Here is an 8,811-nt window from a genome sequence, read left to right on the forward strand (position 1 = left end):
TGAATTGGGATGTACCACCTCTAGCAATTAAATATGGCTGCAGGACGCCATAATCAGGAGTACAACTGTTGTAGGAATTATTACACATGTTTAAATTGATGGGAGTAAAAATGGACTAGTGTATACCTGGACACAAGGAGGCAAGTAAGCACAAACGAAACAGAAGTATAGTGTAAGATTAATTATTTATCGACATCTCACTAAATGCAATAGAGTGAAAAAGCACTCCTTGAAGAGCCATATATGAGGGACATTTGTTTTTCGGGTGGTCTTCCACTCTTTTAGATTGAAGTTTGCATCTTTTTGAGTGATTTTTCACTCCGTCCTGGAGTGAAACCCCTCTAAAAGTGTGAAATAACCACCACTCTTTTTAAAGTGCCATTTGAGGGAAGACTCAAAATGTAAAGAGTGGTGTTTTTCACTCTTTACGTTTAAAGAGTACACTGTTAAAAGAGCTGGGCAAAATATCGCTGGGTAAACGCCATTTGTGATTTGTTGGTAAATTTTTGTTCAACTATTGAGTAAACTTTAGGGTTGGTTAAGATAAAAAAGTTACCAACGTTGAGTATAGTTTAAACAACAATTGTTGGATAAACATTGTCCAATTAATTGGTATTGTTTATTAGATTTATCCACCCACGAATTGCTGGGTAGAAATTGGAGAAACATTCCTGGCAGATGGGCATCATGGCGTGAAAGGGCGTGACGTTAACCATTTTGTTGTGAACTTTGTTATCGTGCGCACACGCGCTCATTACCAAGTCAAGGAAGTTATAATGCGACGTCGATGATGGCTAACCACCAAGTGTTGAAATTACTGGAGGAGTGTGGCGTTAGTGTCCCTAACGGACGTTTTCTGAGGTGAGAATTGAAAAATGTATCTCTAAAGTTTAAAAGTACATGTTCTTGTTATGATTTAGATCAAGAACGTGTGGGCCTGTCCGAAAACACGGCTTGAGCTGTGAATGCATGGCCTACCGCACGTTATCGCAGTTTCAGGGACATCATCGACACACAACACACACACGACGCCACACGCAGAGCCATGCCTAGCCCTTGTGTAGTAGTAGTAGCCTATATAACGTCCAATAGTGTCCTTAGTTAACCCCCTTATCATTAACTTTGATTGATAATATCCCTTGATATAAAACATGAAGATGAACTTGGGTGAACATGTAATGTATATAGCAATTAAAACAGCATGGGTTTGGTAGGCCTCTTCTTCCCAAGGAATGGGAAAACTTTGTTAATTATCTCCAAAGATTTGGTGTTTTCTCCTTAGAAAATGGGTAATCGGTTCTGTTCTTACAAAACGTTGAGTACATGCTATTATCTTGCCCAACTGTTTGCTTACTGATCTAAAAAAGTTGGGTTACATGTTCCTGATCTCCCCAAGGGTTGGGTACATGTGCACCGCCAATTATATTCTCCCTAAATAGTGGGCGCATGTGCTCCTATACCAAGCAGTGGGGGTACGTGACACTGTTTTACCTGGGACCGGGGTATGTCCCTATTTTCCCCTGATGCTGACAATTTGGAAACAAAATGACCACTTCTTGATAAAAAGGGAACTCAAAAATCAAAGCAAAAAAAAAGGACCCTTAAATTTACCAAAATGACACTAGTTTTAAGAGTATTGGAAGCAGCGCATAGTTACACACAGCTACTTTTAAGATAGAAGAGCTATGCCCATGCGTAACAGCTTTGCAATTAAATTTATTTTTGTTTACAACTCATACAGATAATGAGATCGACATGCAGGCAATGAAGGTGCTGACCGAGGCAGATAATTTGCAACTTATTCCCGAAATCATCCATCGACACTCAACGGGTAAGTGATGAATTTCTCTGAAAACAAGCAGCCTTGCTTTGGTCTTCTATTTGTCACTGTTATCTGAATTTGTTTTATTTAAATGACTCCAGTATGTTTTGAAAACCCAATTTCATGAATCATTTGTGTTCAGAAAATAATTACAATTCTTACAAACCCAACACAAAATAATAGTAACACACATGTCTCTAGTAAATTACCGTTACTCTTCTCAGTATACGGATCTGTCCTGGTGTTCGTGCGTGGTTGTTTTCAGATTGTGCCGTCACCTTGTAAACCCTAACAAGGCGCTTTAAACAGCTCTCATAACTCAAACAAATAACTCTGTATATCCTCTTGTTAAATAAAATAATAATGATCACTTTACTTGACATTTGAATGTTATATTAGGCGCTATATCTTAAGAACTGAGTATTAGGACATTAACAAGTTTTATTAATTTTTATGCCGCAGGATATCATAATGCCACAATACCTGAAGGATAGACACAAAGCTTCATCCCCAGCCCTTTGTGCTATCATTAGGCAGCGCTGATCTGGAGTCAAGAAATGCTTTTCCACAACCATCAGTCGTGAAAGCAGTAGATGTGTACTACAAGGCACACTATGTGCTGGACTGCAAATACCAAGTTCAGTGCCAGGGGTATGGACTTTTTTTGAAACGTGTGTGCTCACCCAGCAAGGTGTGCAATCGAAAGAAACCGCCACACTGAGAGGTCTAATGGCTTAACTTGCACATTAAAACGTGCTGTAAGTCACTGAAGTAATGCTGCACCCATCTAAAAGTATAAAAGGCTACCTACAAGTTATAATTATTGTAGTCGGTGTGTGAGAGAATCACATTATAAAACTTTGTTTTGAAAAAACATGTTGTTGTTGTTGTTGTTGTTTTTTTTTTTTTTTTTTTTTTTTTTGGGGGGGGGGTATGTGTATAAGTTAGCAGCTTTAAAGGTTTCATTAGTAAACATAATACAATTTAAAAGTGTAAGTCCCTGTTACATGTGACTGGTCAAACTTGTCTTTCAAGTGTCAAAAAAATGACAACTCTTGTTTGTATTTTGTTTAGAAAATACTTTGCTTTACAAAATAACTCTTTGTTTTGAAAGTCACTGCAGCAATATCTGCTATAAACCCATTTAAAATTATATAAGGCTACCTAACAAGTTGATCCTTAGGCAGTCTTATTATAGTTGGTGTGTAATAGAAGCAGATTCTTAACTTTGGTATGAAACAATGTTATGAGTAAATATATTACATTTTGAAAGTGTACATCCCAGTAACGTCCGACCTGTCTGACTTGTCATGCAAGTGTCATCAAATTGAAGTACTTTGCTTTACACAATAACTCTCATTGTTTTAAAAGTCACTGCAGCAATGTCTGCTGAACCCATTTACAAGTATATAAGGCTACCTAACAAGTTGATCCTTAGACAGTCATATTGTAGTCGGAGAGTAAAAGAAGCAGATTCAAAAAAATTGTTTTAGTTTGAAACAAACAGGCTTTTTTCGTTGATTTTTTCTGGGGGATGGGGTGTTTAACCCTTTAGTCCCTGCACCGCCCGAGTTTGCTGAAATCCAACTTCTCAAGATTCTTGCAGTAAATTACTGGAATCGTAGTTCAAATTTTAAAAGATAGCCATGGCTTAATGTGTATGCACAATTTTTTACCCTTTCGGTAATATTTGTCTAAAGGAACAAGTTCCCATTGGGCACAATAAATGCCTCTCGTTAAACGGCTACGGTAATTTTTATGGCGAATATTTTTGTGCACGGATAAAATGAACACATTAGCTTTTCAAGGCTTTTGTCTGGCTCAATGCTCATACTGATTAAATACGAAGGCGATAATTTTCGACAATATCATCATAAATGATGAACAGTTTCCTTTTACTAATGAGCGTTTTATTTTTCGTAAGAGTTAAATTATTTCATCATCATTAGCTTCGACAAGTCAACTGTGAAGGGAGAATTAATAACGATCTATAACAACTAGATACATTACCAAATGCGTAGACCTACTAATGACTATCGAGTTTTCTTTTGATGTTCCTTTTTTTCTACAAACACAAGCTAGCGAGGTTTCTTCGTACCGCATACAGTGTATCGCTATATGCGGCTGGGCGGTACAGCGGCTAAATGGTTAAGTCAGCAGCTATAACGGTTTTATGAGTAATATAGCCTATGTTTGTATTTATTTGTGCAAAAACGTTGTTTCATTGCTTGTTTGATGTTCACAAATAAAAAAGGAAAAGCAAAAAAGTACTTTCTGAAGTCTTTCATTAATGTTTGTGCTAATTACTCAACTGTTGGATGAATAATTTGGTTCAATCTAGTCTCAACAACTGAGCTTTAGTAATGGATTTGTGCCCAACAATTTACAAAAACGAACGGAAATTTACCACCAAGTGGTCATTATCTGGATACACGGTTGCCCATCTATTGCATAGTCATATTCCAACTACTAAGCAGTTATTCCTAAAGGTTGACCAATATATGAGGAAACATGGTTTTACAACGTTTGTGTAACTGTTACTACCCAAGTATTGGGAGACTTATTATTACCAACCCTTGGACATACAAAACAAACCAAAGGTTGGGCAGAAGTAAATTCCCAACTTGTGTGTAGGTCGTTTGCTCAATCATTAAGCAATGACATTGACCAACGACCGTTGGGCTATAATTGCCCAATAGATGTTGAAGCTGACTATTGTACCAACGTTGGGCAATAAGTTTGGCAATTTTTTGCCCAAAGTTCTAACAGTGTACGCTTATTTAATTATCTTGTTTTTCCTTCTTTAATATGCTTATTTAAAGGCACTGGTCACTATTGGTAATTACTCAAAATAATTGTTAGCATAAAAACTAACTAACTCGTCTGGGTACATAAATAATTATACATAATCATGTAGGCATCAATAGATGAATATAGATATAGGATGAAACGCACAATAGTACGTACCTTTGCAAATGCCAGAGTATTACTTTTATAATAACATGGTATGGAAGTGTGAATTCAAAAAAAAGAAAATACGGTATTTATTTTTTTTTTTGGGGGGGGTCATCCAAGGCATTGATAGCTGGACATAAATAAAGGATGCAGGTTCATTTTCGTTTCGATTGCCAAAGCATCACTTTTATTAGAACATGGTTTTGGAAATGTTAAATTGAAAATAATAGTATCAATATGAAAAACGAGATAAAATAAAAGCCAAGATTTGCTCTTTTTTTTCCTCCGGACTCATCCGAGGCCCGAGCGTCGGACGGCACCTGTTCCTCGCTTCCCTGGGTTCTGTACCGCGGCTGACATGATCGTCTCTCGGTCACTTGTCTCGCTCCGTAAAAAGAAACAAGAAAATCTGACCAAACAGTTTGGCTTTTAGACAATGCTGATGTGACATGAACCGCTGGAGACAATTTAAGGGTCAGTCTTAATTCTGTATCACTGTGAAAATGTTTAGATATAGTCGCAGCTGGAAAAACTACAGAGCCTGGATTTTGTAGTTGAGATTGGTGTTGAAATAATAATCGATATAAAGGACGACGGGAGTTCATGAAGATTCAATTAGGTGACAATTAGTGAGAGATGGATTTGTTTGCTTCTAAATCTTCTTTCTTTAAAGACACTGGACACTGTTGGTAATTGTCAAAGACACGTCTTCTCATTTGGTGTATCCCAACATATAAATAATAGATGTGTACAAATGTTGACTCAATTGGTGTACAAAGATGCAAGAAAATAACGAAAGAATAGTTACCCTTGTGGCACATATGTGTGTTTTCAGATGCCTTAAAAAAAATAAGTCTTTACATACTTGAGTGAGAAATTACCTCTTTCTCAAAAACTACGTTACTTTAGAGAGTCCCGAGCCGTTTCTCACATTGTTTTATACTATCAACAGCTCTCCATTGCTCTTTACCAAGTAAGTTTTTATGCTAATAATTAGTTTGAGTTTTTTGCTCTAGACATGATATGAAAATCCAGTGTGTCTTTATTCATATAATATACAGGAGGAGGCTAAACCCCCTCCCCTTGCAACCACCCCCCCCCTCCTTTCCCACCCTGACTGTATTTTCCACAACTAAAAAAGACAGTCTTTAAAGGCAGTGGACACTGTTGAACATTTGAGCTCAGTCGGTCATTGACGTTGCGAGATAATAATGCAAAAAAAAACACCATTGTCACACGAAGTTGTGTGCGTTTAGATGGTTGATTTCGAGACCTCAAGTTCTAAACTTGGGGTCTTGAAATCAAATTCGTGGAAAATTACTTCTTTCTCGAAAACTATGGCACTTCATAGGGAGCCGTTTCTCACAATGTTTTATACCATCAACCTCTCCCCTGTACTCGTCACCAAGAAAGGTTTTATGCTAATAATTATTTTGAGTAATTACCAATAGTGTCCACTGCCTTTAAGTTATCGTACTTGCCACGGAATGTTTGTGATTTTATGGGAATGAAAACTCTATCACACAATTGAAAAATAAAATAATGCAATTCAATTCAATTTCAATTCATTAAGGTTTATTAAAAATATCACAAAAATACATGACAGAAGTTAAAAAGACTTAAATTGGCGTGTTTACATTCATTTTCTTTTTAAATTACAAAAAAACAACAAACTCTGACTTAAAAAAGAAACTAGAAGAACAAGAGGTCCTTGTAGCCTAATTAGCATGGAGGGGTCATTTTTTTCTTCCTCCATGGCTAAATACCCTTCAATGGAAAGAGACGATCATTAGAAAAGGGTGCTTGTTCTTGAATTTGTCAGTCCTTTATTTTCCAGGGAGTGCGAGAGGAAAGAAAAAGGACAATCCTGCCTCCCCGGACAACCTCTTATAACCCCTGGCGTTCCTTGAACTCGTAAAAGCAATCCAACTTGGACGTCCCGTGTAATCATTTGAACACACTGTGGGTCCCAACTCATCATTATGTGCAAATATGATCTTCTCAACCTTGGCCAGGAGACGAGAAGAGGAAAAAAAAAACTTTGCCTGTGACTAGTCTCCATAGAGTCAATCGTTTTCTGTAGTCTTCCCCTCGAGACGTCATCTTAATCTCAATCGAAGAACGGGGCATTGGGGATTACGAGTCTTCATTTTTGAGCGGGTTCCCGGACGGCCCATGGGGCGGCCAAAATGTGATTATTTTCCACTTGTAAATTTGCCTTTGGAAATCACAAATGCATAGGATTATGAAAATGTGCACAAATATAGTGTTTGTTTGTCAGCTGGGTTGTAAGGGGGAGACAAATATGGGAAAAAATATATAATTGTGTTTTTTTTGCGCGTGTAAAGACAGCTGTTGGTAATTAGCTGAGCCACTTGATGAAAGGCGAATAAAGCTGTTAAACCTACTACTGTATAAACAAACCAATTAAATACACCAACGCAGAAAAGGGCCGTGGTCGGTTCGCTCTACTAACATTTATCTTAAGGGCTAAACCAAATAATTTCGCATGGATACATAAATTAATAAATCCAATAGAATATTATTTAAGTTATCCAAATGAATAAAATGCTGGTTTGAATTTCGTCCCCTTGGCGGTGAGTAGTCGATACTACTGATATGTAAAAATGAGAAGATTTTCGAATAGGTGATGATTAAAGGAACACGTTGCCTTGGATCGGTCGAGTTGGTCTTTGAAAAGCGTTTGTTATAAGATGCATATGGGTAGAAAGATGTTGTAAAAGTAGAATACAATGGTCCACACAAACATGCCTCGAAAATGTGCGGTTTTCCTTTTACCTCGTCGACTAACACGGTCGACCATTTATGGGAGTCAAATTGTTTGACTCCCATCAATGGCTGACCGTGTTAGTTCGCAGAGTAAAGGGAAAACCACGCAATTTCGAGGCAAAGTTGTTTGGATCATTGTATTCTACTTTTAAAAGATCTTTCTATCCATATGCATTTTATAAAAAACGGTTACAAACGCTTTTTATAGACCAACTCGTCCGATCCAAGGCAACGCGTTCCTTAAATGATTACAAACAAAATAAGAAAAATAACTGAGCAAATTTTCAAGTTAGTCTATTTGTGTTTTTGTTTGTCTGGGGATTCCTACCACCTTTGGCTTTTCTGGTTATGCTCCCACTTGATACTCTCCTCAATACTTTTCTTTATTTGTTTTTGTTATTTTTGATTATCTTTTGGAATTGAAAATACAAGTCTCGAAATGAAATGAACAAAAATATATAGCAAGTAGCTGCAAAGGGGAACGGTCTTATGGAGTAATTTTTTTTTCCTTTCTTGTATCTTTTTTTCTGACAACACTAATGGTTTCAAATTAGCATCCCAATTTTACAGTGTTTGTTATTGAATAAAAATCGACAAGGAACATTTCGTCAAGGAACAGTACAGTACACGCATGTGTGCTATTCGATGATTAAGTTTGAGGACTTTATTCTTCAACTGTGAAGTTATCACTAAAACATTGTTTTGTATTATTTTCTCAATATTTTAGATACTATAGGTCCTCCTTAACACCTCTGAATTTATGACCAACACAAGTTATGCTTTACAATTGTATAATGTTGGCTTACGTTTTTGTAATTATAAACGGTTGCTTAAATGTGTTGCATACGTTAGGGGCAAGAGGTACGCGGGAAGCGTTTACACTCACACACCCTTAACTCCAATCGATGTCCCAAAGCTTCTCTGAGTCAATTCAAACTCAACTTTATCTCCATACTTTCTTGAAGAAAAAAACTTGATCAATGCAAATGCGGGAGTTTGATATAAATAAAACAAACTGTAGTAATTGTGAAAGATGGCAGACAAATAAGTATTTGGACCTCTTCAAGAGGCCGAGGCTTGTAGTGAAGTGCGTGATAAGGACAAACAAAACAAGAACAAACTCGATAGTAAACGAACAGACAGGTTGGAAAAATATATGCAAACGAAAATCTGACAAATTAGTCAATATCTTTGAAAAAATAAAAAAATTAAACCATTTGGGAATAAGCTATGCTAAATACATG

The 8,811-nt window shown here is 36.8% G+C and overlaps 1 long non-coding RNA gene across 1 annotated transcript; it reads left to right on the top strand.

Moving 5' to 3' along the window:
- The first annotated feature begins 819 nt into the window (after positions 1-819).
- Positions 820-2,704, top strand: LOC117297045. Its single transcript, XR_004519849.1, has 3 exons — positions 820-861; positions 1,742-1,831; positions 2,285-2,704. It is a non-coding gene; the product is annotated as an uncharacterized LOC117297045 (long non-coding RNA).
- The last annotated feature ends 6,107 nt before the right edge of the window (positions 2,705-8,811 follow it).

The sequence above is a fragment of the Asterias rubens genome, chromosome 11, assembly GCF_902459465.1.
Source record: "Asterias rubens chromosome 11, eAstRub1.3, whole genome shotgun sequence".
NCBI classification, from domain to species: Eukaryota; Metazoa; Echinodermata; class Asteroidea; order Forcipulatida; family Asteriidae; genus Asterias; species Asterias rubens.